The 10642-nt window shown below is 43.0% G+C and overlaps 1 non-coding gene across 1 annotated transcript; it reads right to left on the bottom strand.

Annotated features, from left to right (window-relative positions):
• Positions 1–621: 621 nt before the first annotated feature.
• Positions 622–758, bottom strand: LOC119931862. Its single transcript, XR_005452169.1, has one exon. It is a non-coding gene; the product is annotated as a small nucleolar RNA SNORA7 (small nucleolar RNA).
• Between the last annotated feature and the right edge of the window lie 9884 nt (positions 759–10642).

Raw genomic sequence — 10642 nt, forward strand, 5'->3', positions numbered from 1 at the left:
TTGGGGTCTGAGAGCCTGAGCCCACTTAGAGAGCCATGATACAATTTGGGATCAACTGTACTTTTGGCTGAACAAGAGTAAGCGGCCCAATTTGATGCAACTTAAAACTGACCTACCGAGATGATTTCTGTGCAGAGAATAGCTGCAACTGAATCACTAGCGGTGATTACCCTTCCTCTGACAGGCATCTTAGCTTCCATCCCAAATGTTGTTCCCGCTGCAACGACTGCCCGTGTTTTTTCAAGTGACGAGGAGAAAACATTTGAAGGAAGGTATGTGCTTTTCAAAGCTCACAAACTGAGGCTCGGAGCAGTGTGGGCTGACCTCTCAATCCATCAATCAATCATTCAATGGTATTTATTGGGCACTTGTGTGCAGAGCACTGTACTAGGTGCTCGTGTCTTCTGCCGCCGAGTTGTTTCTGACCCATAGTGACACCATGGACACATCTCTCCCAGAGCACCCCACTCTCTATCTAAAATCGTTCTGGTAGTGTATCCACAGAGTTTTCTTGGTAAAACTACGGAAAGGGTTTACCATCACTGCCTTCTGTGCAGTAAACTTGAGTCTCTGCCCTCGACACTCTCCCCTGCTGCTGCTGCCCAGCATGGGTGAGTTTTGACTTGTAGCAGATTGCAACCCACTCCCTAGCCACTGCCCAAGCTAGGAATGGAACGGTAGACCTCTGCTTGACTCTCCCTCCCATAGCTGAGACTGGTAGAGTACTGGAAACTCTCCAGGTGCAACCCTGAGAGGGGAGTACCAGGTGCTAGGGAGAGTATAATCCAAGGAAGTTGGTAGTGATGTTACTTGCCCACTTGGAATTTAGAGTCTAGAGAAGAAAATAGGGATTAAAATAAATTATGGATGTATCTAAGTACTGTGGGGCGGAGGTAGGGCTGAATAAATGCATAAAGGGTAAAGTGCATAGGGGATGCAGAAGGGAGAGGGAGTGGGGAAATGAGGGGTTAGTTGGGAAAGGCCTCTTGGAGAAGATATGCTTTTAATTAGGCTTTGAAGGTGGGGCGTGTGATGGTCTGTAGGATAAGAAGGGGAGGGGTGTGGCAAGAGGAAGGCAGCAAAATAGATGGGATTGATTAGTGAGTAGGTTGGCGTTGGAAGAGTGATGTGAGTGGCTTGGGTTATAGTAGGGAAGTAGCAGTAAATCGGTGAGGTAAGGTGGGAGGGGCCAAGTTGAATGCTTTGAAGCTGATGCTGAGGAGTTTCTGTTTGATGCAGAAGTGGATGGACAACTCCTGGAAGTTCAGAGGGGAGCTGTGAACTGAAGGTTTTTTTTTTTTAGAAAAATGATCCAGGGTCTCAATTTGAAACTCCCTCAGAAAGTGAGAGGTTGCAATCATTCATGATCACTTTCCTCCTCTTGCTCCTCCTGCTCCTGCCCTTCCTTTTTCTTCTCCCTCCTCCTGCTTCTCCTCCCTCTCTTCTTCCTCCTCCTCCTCCTCCTCCATCTTCCACTGCTCATCATCGTCATCATCATCATTGACAACAGCAGTATTTATTGAATCCCTTGTGTCATCATCTGTAAAATGAGGATTCAGCACCTGTTCTCCCTTTCCCATAGAATGGGAGCCACACAGGACACAAGGACTGTCTGATCTGATTACCTTGTGTCTTCCCCACCACTTAGTACAGTGCTTGGCACCTAGTAAGCACTTCACAAATACCATATTTATTATTATTAATATTTTTTATTATTTGTAGAGCACTTGTACCAGTAGTCTAGGTAATATTCAGAGGTTCATAATATAAGCCCTGCCATCAGTATGCTTATTATCTGACGGGGGCGTCAGCAAGGATTTACTGATGAAAATGCAGTTGTTAAAAGAGTGTGAAAAAAGAAATAAAGAATCAAGTAGATAGGTAGAAAGAAACAAAAAGGTAAGTGTATAAGATTGCACAAAGAGCACAAAACTGGGAGTCAGAGGATTTGGGTTCCAATCCTGGCTCTGCCACTTGTTCGCTATGTGACTTTAGGCAAGTCATATAACATTCTCTGAGCCTCCGTCTCCTCATTTGTAAAATGAAAATTCAGTACCTGTTCTCCTTTCTGCTTTGACTGTTAGCTTTACGTGGGATGAGAATTGTTTTGACTTGATCATCTTGTACCTAGGCAGTGTTTACTACAGTGCTTGGCACATAAAGGGAGGTCTAAGAAAAGTCTCCACCTATGAGAGAGTCTCTATATCTTTAGGAAAACCAGGCTTTTGAAGAGGACAGGTTGTGAAGAGCAATTATTTTTTCTGAGGAGGTCTAATGTGGGAGGAAAGAGGAAATTCCCAGGGAGGGGAGCTTGTGGTTTGAGAAGGAAAGACTGAGAAAGAAAGGCAGAACAAGAGGGATGTAGAGGAAAAAGTTAGGGGTGTTAGATGGCACACTTCTAAATGTTAGGGTGGATGTAAGGGGGACAATCATCAAATGATTCCTCCATACATACTGTTGCCGTTGTCAGAGACAAAATATTGGCCTGGATGGATCATGGCCTCGTGATTTATAATAATACCCTTAATTTGCAGGGTATGTTTTCTCTTCCCAAAGCACTTTCACATTCATAATCTAATCCTGTCCACACAACATCCCTGTGAGGTAGGAAGTGACAGGTATTAGTAACCCTATTTCATAGATGAGATAATTGAGGCACAGAGAAATCAAGTGACTTATCCACAGTCACACAGCAGGCTAGTGTTAAAGGTAGAATTACAACTGAGGTCACCTGCTCTTTCTTTCAGACCCTACTGCTTAGTGTCTTAGGGAATTGTGACCAGGATTTAGAAGAAATTAAGCCAGTCTTAGATGATTTGGAATATAAGGAGTTAAGTAAATATAGGATAGGTTATTACTAGTTATAAGACTCTACTCTCCCCTTTAATTTTATTTGCTGACATATGAACTCAAAGGGGAGGAAAAAAACAACCTTAGAAAGTAAATTGAAGTCGAACCAGGATTTTCCGAGCTTGAAGTTTTGTGTTTTAGAGACTCATTTTTCCTCCGTAATCTCTATGTGAAGCTCAGTCACTGCTATCAGCCGGATGATTGACACCAAGCCCCTCTGGCTCCTCCTAAATTAGTTTTAAACGGATCAAGTGTGTTTCTAATGATTTTTGTCTTGCTTTAATCTTTGAACAATTCTCTGTCTCCCTCTTTCCAAATCTCCATTGACTTTAATTGAATTTGCAAGCTAGACATGTTGTTTCTCTCTTTCTCACACTCTCTCTTTCACATAGGGTTTTCTGTGGGTCTTCCTTTTTGGCCTCAGTCCACAAAGGGCAAACTCAGAGATGGTGGGACCTGGATTCTAAACCTGGCTCCCTCCCACCCATACAGAGAGAATCTGGTGGAACAGTTATGCAGAAGACAATGGAAGAGAATTTTTTGTCCTCATTGGAAATGAAGGTAAAAAATAAAGTCATTTCCATTGACTCTCCACCTGTTCTCTCCATCTTACATAGCACCTCTTTTTATCTGCTACTTTCCAGCTTGCAATCCTGGGGCCTCCCAGACTGACCTTCTCATGACCCTGGTCAGTTCCTTTCCTCCTCATTCTCTTTCACCCGCAGTGTCGTGTGGCTTAGTGTATCCACTAAGATCACGGGCTTGGGAGTCAGAAGGATCAGGGTTCTAATCCTGACTCTTCCACATGTCTTCTATGTGACCTTGGGCAAGTCACTTAACTTCTCTGGCCTCAGTTACCTCATCAATAAAAATGGGGATTAAAAGTGGGAGCCCCTTGTGAGACAGGGACTGTGTCCAATCTGATTAGCTCATATTTACCCCAATGCTTAGTACAGTGTCTGGTACATAATAAGTGCTTAACAAGTATTATTATTATTATTATTATTATTATTGTTATTATTATTAAAGGCCCAATTCTGTGTCCCCTTCTATCCTCAGTCTATACTCACTCCCTTGGCGAGTTCATTGGTTTCTACAAATTCAACTACCATCTCTTTACAGATGTCTCCAAAATCTATCTCACAAACTCCCTTGCCACCAAGACATTTCAATGTCATTGGTTTCTGGGTACCTCAAACTCAGTATGTCTAAAACTCAGCATCTCATCTTCCCTCACTCAAATCCTCACTTCCAGCTAACTTTCCCCATCACAGTTGACAAAACCACCATCCTTCCCGTCTCTGAAGCCTGGAATCATGGCATTATCCTGGATGCCTATAGACTCTAAGCTCCTTGTGGGAAGTGATCATGCCTACCAATTCTGTTGTATTGCAATCAGTCAATGGAATTTATTGAGCATGTACTATGTACAGGGAACTTGGGAGAGTATGGTACACCAGAGGTGGTAGACACATTCACCTGCTCACAAGAAGTTTATAGTCTACAGTCTCGTACTTTCCCAAGGATTTGGTACAGTGGTCTGAACACAGAAAGTGCTCAATATATACCACCAATAGACTCTACCTTCTCTTCCATGCCCATATTCAGTCTCTGGCTAAATCTTGTAAGTTTTTCCTTCACAGCATATCCAGGATCTGCCGGTTCCTCTTTATTCAAATGGCCAATGTGCTGGTCTAAATGTTTGTCCTCTCCTAGTTGGACTATTGCCTCAGCCTTCTTACTGGTCTCCCTGCCTCCAGTTTCTCCCTTTTCCAGGCCATGCTTCTCACCGCTGCCTGAGTCAAATTCCTAAAATGTCATTCTGCGCGTGTCCCTCTGCTTCTGAAAAACCATTACTCATCCCTGTTCACATCAGGCAGAGCCTCCTGTCTGTTGGCTTTAAGGCACTCAATCAGCTCTCTCCAATTCTTTTCCCACTGGGAAATGGGAACTTTTCCATTGAGAATGGGATCTTTTCCCATTCTCTTTTCCTAGCACATCCCAGTTCACCCTCATCACTTCGTCCAAGCTGACCTACTCACTGTGTTTCATCCTTATTTCTCCCACCAGTCTAAACCTCCCTCCTCCTTCATCAGTCAGTTAATCAATAAATCAATGGCATTTATTGAGTGCTTAATGGAGGCAAAGCACTGTTCTAAGCTCTTGGGAGAATACAATTCAATTGAGTTGGTAGACAAGATCTCAAAGAGCTAACAATCTTCCCTTCTGACCAACCACACCTCTTCCCTCTTTCAAAACCCTTCTGAAATTTTGACTTCTATAAGAGACCTTCCCCACTGAATCACTCCACTCCCCTATTTTCCCCAACTCAACTACCTCTCCAGGGCTAAGAGTTTGCCAAGGACATATATTCACAACTACCATAGATAGCACTTTTGTACACCCCCTATTACTAAAGTACTCCCCTAAATGTTCTCTGTCCTTCCTCCTTTCTATAAATTACTGTAGGGTCTTCTCCCCTCTAGATTGTGAACCACTTGATGGTATGCTCGTTGTGGGCAGGGAACCTGTCTATTAGATTGCTATGTTGTACTCTCCTAAGTTCTTGGTGCAGTGTTCTGCACACAGTGAGTGCTCAATAAATTTGACTGAATGCCTGACTGACTTGAGGGCAGATATCATGAATACTAACTGTTTTGCACTCTCCCCAGCGTTCAGTACAATACCCTGCACACAGTTGTCAATTCATATAACTGACTGACTGATCTTCACTCTCGACTCTCCCGCCTCTGACCCCTGACTCACGCTATTTCCTGAGCCTGAAAACCCTTCCCCACCTTTAATCCACCAAACCGTAACTCTCCCCTTCATCAACCACACCTCCCCCCTCTCCACCTTCTCCAAGGAACTTCCGCTAATTAATTTCCAGCTTAATATATGCATCACTGCATCAATATGTGTTAATAAATGCATACTTGAATGACAACCTGTTTGTTTCTCCTCCTGTTGCTATGATTTGTCCACCCCATTAAACTGCAATCAGTTGTATTTATTGAGCACTTGCTATGTGCAGAGCATTGTACTAAGCGCTTGAGAGAGTTCAATATAATAATGTAACAGAGTTGGTAGAGTCTAGACAACTGTAAGCTTCTTTAAGGCAAGGCAAGTGTGTTTTTTAGTTCAGATGTGTCCTCCCAAATCCTTAGGACAGTGCTTCACACCCAAAGCTCAACAACATTAATGATGTTGATTATTTTAGTCTCAGCTTTCTTTGATGTCCACTTCACATCTCTTCCCGTTTCTTCCAGTCTAGACTCTAGAATGTCAGAATGAAATTAGCATATTCAACATCAAACTGGCACTATGGAAGGAATAACTCCCCTATAACTTCTGCTTTATGATCTTGCTCAGTCTCTGTCTTAACAAAATTTCCTTCTCCGAGTCACTTTACCTGTGGCAAATTCAAAGGCCCTGAGCTTTGAGCCATGCTAGATTTCTCTGCCAGGGACCCATCAAAAACGTCTGTGATTATTCACCACCTGGCTTCTATCGCCAAAGATTGAACATCATCCCAATACGTCTGAATTACCTTTTTAAGTCTATTATTTCAATATGATTGACTTCACTTCTTTTCATGTAGCTGTAAGCAAAATCTTGTTTACAAGGCAGAAAAAGCATTTGCCTTAATATTGGCAATAATAATAAAAACGAACATCGCGAGGAAATAATTTATGTGAAAAACAGCAAAAAATGGCATTGATGCATGACTCTTCTCTTCAATTAATAAAAAGGAGGAAATATTTAAAAACAATTTATCAAAGAAGTATATACAGTCCATATATCATGCATTTGCAAGGAATGTACTAATATTCATTCTACAAATAGCTACATGACCCCAGGATCCAGATTCCTTTGTGGGTGGACCTGAGACTGAGACTGTGGTTAAGGACCAGGAATTGAATTTGGTCATTCTACCCCAGGAAAAAGAAAAGTCTCCAATGACAAAGAAATGCACGTCTATTTGCTAGAGCATGTGACATTTATTATGCTCGAGCTACAGATTTCAGAAGTGGATGAAATATAGTCTTATTTTTTAGGAGCCATAATTATTGGCCTTCACCTCTGGAGGCAAAATTCAGACTCCAAGAAGGCTGTTTAGGTCTGACAAGACAAGACAAGAACTTATTTCTTCCTTATTTTGCAGCCAAGCTGAATGAAAGCCGAAACATTCAAGTAGCTTAGTTAAAAGACTGAATCGGGGAAGAAGTGACTGACTGTCTTAAAATACAATCTCTTAATTTAAGCAGAGTCTTCATCTTCCATTTGCAGAAAGTTGTAAAGCTTAAACTGCCACTTTGAAAATGTGGATCCAACCCCGCATCTGCTATTGTTGTTATTGCTATTTGTTCTGCTGGTGTAGGGGTTTGGAAGGAAGATGCCTGTATATTGGCGAAACAGATCCCTTATGCTACTGCACACATTTTTCCCTAATTTATTTTTTAACATTTTCTTTTATTGCACCCCGGGAAAAGAGCATTTGCCTTGAGCTTTTTTACAGGGAAATGCAGAGAAATTAGCATATCCCTCATATTTAACCATTCCCAAAGAGCTATTCTTTCCCCAATTCCCACAATGTGCTTTTATAAGAAAACCATCAATATTAGTAGAACGAATATTTCCACATATGGTGTCAGTGCTTATCCGCAGTTTATAACCCTCAACTCTCAAGGCGAACAATAAGTAGCTTGCAAAAACCCACCCATGTGAGTTTGCATATACTGTGCCAATAACTGCCCCCCTAGCTATGGAGACCCAGAGACAGGGATTGAATTAGAGTTTCAAGACAGAAATGCAGACTCATGGAAGTTGGAAGTTTCTATCTATTTTTGCTAAGACAGAGCTACGAGTTTAGAACAGGAAGTCTGCCTTGGTCTTCTGGGGTGGAGAAACTCAGATTTCCTCCCTCCTTTTTTTCTTGTGGTTTCTACGGTGTCTCTCACTGCTGTGATATTCTCCCAGTGAGTCAGAACTGGGAAAGGCCTTTGTCTTTCAGTTGCTTTAGCAAAGTTATTGCTATTATTATTGTTATTATTATTAGAGAAGCAGCGTGGCTAAGTGGAAAGAGCATGGGCTTTGGAGTCAGAGGTCATGGGTTCAAATTCCAGCTCCACCAGTTGTCAGCTGTGTGACTTTGGGCAAGTCACTTAACTTCTCTGGGCCTCAGTTACCTCATCTGTAAAATGGCGATTAAGACCGTGAGCCCCCCGTGGGACAACCTGATCACCTTGTAACCTCCTTAGCACTTAGAACAGTGCTTTGCACATAGTAAATGCTTAATAAATGCCATTATTATTATTATTATTAAGTATCATTGTTTTTATTATTATATGTGTTAAAGCACTTACTATGTGTCAAGCACTGTTCTAGGCACTGGGGTAGATACAAGATAATCAGGTTGGACACAGTCCCTGTCCCATGTGGGGCTCACAGTCTTAGTTGGAGGGAGAACAGGTATCAAATCTCCATTTTAGAGGGGGAAATTGTGGCACAGAAAAGTTAAGTGACTTGTCCAATTTACATAGCAGGCAGGCAGCAGAGCTGGGATGAGAACCCAGGTTCTTTGGTTGCCCAGCTTGAGCTCTTTCCATTAGGCAACACTGCTCCTCATTGCTCTCCCATTACATCTTCCCTCTTCATATCCAACAGACAATTACTCTCCTCCCCTTCAGAGCCTTATTGAAGGCCCATCTCCTCCAAGAGGCCTTCCCTGACTAAGCCCTCCTTTCCTCTTCTCCCACTCCCTTCTGCATCACCCTGACTGGCTCCCTTTATTCATAATAATAATAATAATAATAATAATAATAATAATAATAATAATAATAATAATGGTACTTGTTGAGCACTTTCTATTTGCCAAGCGCTGTTCTGGGGTAGATACAAGCTAATCACGTGGGGCTCACAGTCTTAGTCTCCACTTTACAGAAGAGGTAACTGAGGCCTGGAGAAGTGAAGTGACTTGCCCAAGGTCACACAGGAGACCTGTGGCGGAGTCAGGATTAGAACCCATGACCTTCTGATTCCCAGGCCCTTGCTCTATCCGCTAAGCCTCCCATCCAGCCCCAAAGCACTTATATTCATAAGCCCGTTGTTGGCGGGGATTGTCTCTTTTTATTGCTGTATTGTACTTTCCAAGTGCTTAGTACAGTGCTCTTCACACTGTCATTGCTCAAAAAATATGGTTGAATGAATGATTTTATTTATATTTATGTCTGTCTCCCCTTCTAGACCGTAAGATCATTGTGGGCAGGGAATGTGTCTATTGTATTGTTATATTGTACCCTCCCAAGCGCTTAGTACAGTGCTCTGCACACAGTAAGCACTAAATAATGCAACTGATGGACTGATTGACCTCAATGTACTTGGGTTAATCCAGCCCTGACCCTTGGGCTGAGGCTGGAGGTAATAGACCATGTGGACAATTCATTAAGTGGGGTAGTTTTCTGGCATGGAGACTCTTATCTGCTTCCAAAAGTCGTCTGCCAAAAGCACATGAACTAAATTGAGGTTTCCCCAGCTCCTTCCATTCATTCATTCATTCAATTGTATTTATTGAGCACTTACTGTGTGCAGAGCACTGTACTAAGCACTTGGGAAGTACAAGTTGGCAATATATAGAGGCGGTCCGTACCCAACAACGGGCTCACAGTTTAGAAGGGGGAGACAGACAAGAAAACAGAACATGTGGACGGGTGTCAAGTTGTCAGAACAAATAGAATTAAAGCTAAATGCACATCTTTAACAAAATAAATAGAATAGTAAATATGTACAAGTAAAGTAAATAGTAATAAATCTGTACAAACATATATACAGGTGCTGTGGGGAGGGGAAGGAGGAGAGGAAAAAGGGGGCTCAGCCTGGGAAAGCCTCTTGGAGGAAGTGAGCTCTCAGTAGGGCTTTGAAGGGAGGAAGAGAGCTAGCTTGACAGATGTGTGGAGGGAGGGCATACCAAGCCAGGGGGAGGACGTGGGCCGGGGGTCGACGGCGGGACAGGTGAGAAGGAGGTACATTGAGGAGGTTAGTGGCAGAGGAGCGGAGGGTGTGGGCTGGGCTGTAGAAGGAGAGAAGGGAGGTGAGGTAGGAGGGGGCGAGGTGATGGAGAGTCTTGAAGCCGAGAGTGATTTGTAGGTTGACAGACAGACACTGGAGATTTTTGAGGAGGGGAGTAACATGCCCAGAGCGTTTCTGCACAAAGGTGTCATGTCCTCAGTGGCTCTCTGCTCACTTTTGCACTTCACTCTGCTCCACAGTCTCCACCCATCCTGCGACACACTGCATTCCACTCACCCCAGCACGACACTGTATCCTGCTTGCCCCTGCACTTCACTGCATTTCGCCTCTCCCACACTGCATGGCATCCCATTCATTTTTGTGCTGCTCAGCATTCTGCTCATCTCTGCTCTGCAGCACTCTGCTCGCCCCGTGCACAGCAGCATGTTCTGTCCAGCCTGCACTGCATTCAGCTCATCCACACTCCATCACATCAGTATGGCAGACTGGATAGAACACAGACTTGGGAGTCAGAAGTTCATGGGTTCATTCATTCATTCATTCAATTGTATTTATTGAGTGCTTACTGTGTGCAAAGCACTGTACTAAGCGCTTGGGAAGTACAAGTTGGCAACATATAGAGACAGTCCCTACTCAACAGCAGGCTCACAGTCTAGAAGGGGGAGACAGACAACAAAACAAAACACATAAACAAAATAAAATAAATAGAATAAATATGTACAAGTAAAATAAATAAATGGTGTAATAAATATGTACAAACATA

This window comes from Tachyglossus aculeatus, chromosome 8, assembly GCF_015852505.1.
Source record: "Tachyglossus aculeatus isolate mTacAcu1 chromosome 8, mTacAcu1.pri, whole genome shotgun sequence".
In the NCBI taxonomy this organism is placed as follows: domain Eukaryota; kingdom Metazoa; phylum Chordata; class Mammalia; order Monotremata; family Tachyglossidae; genus Tachyglossus; species Tachyglossus aculeatus.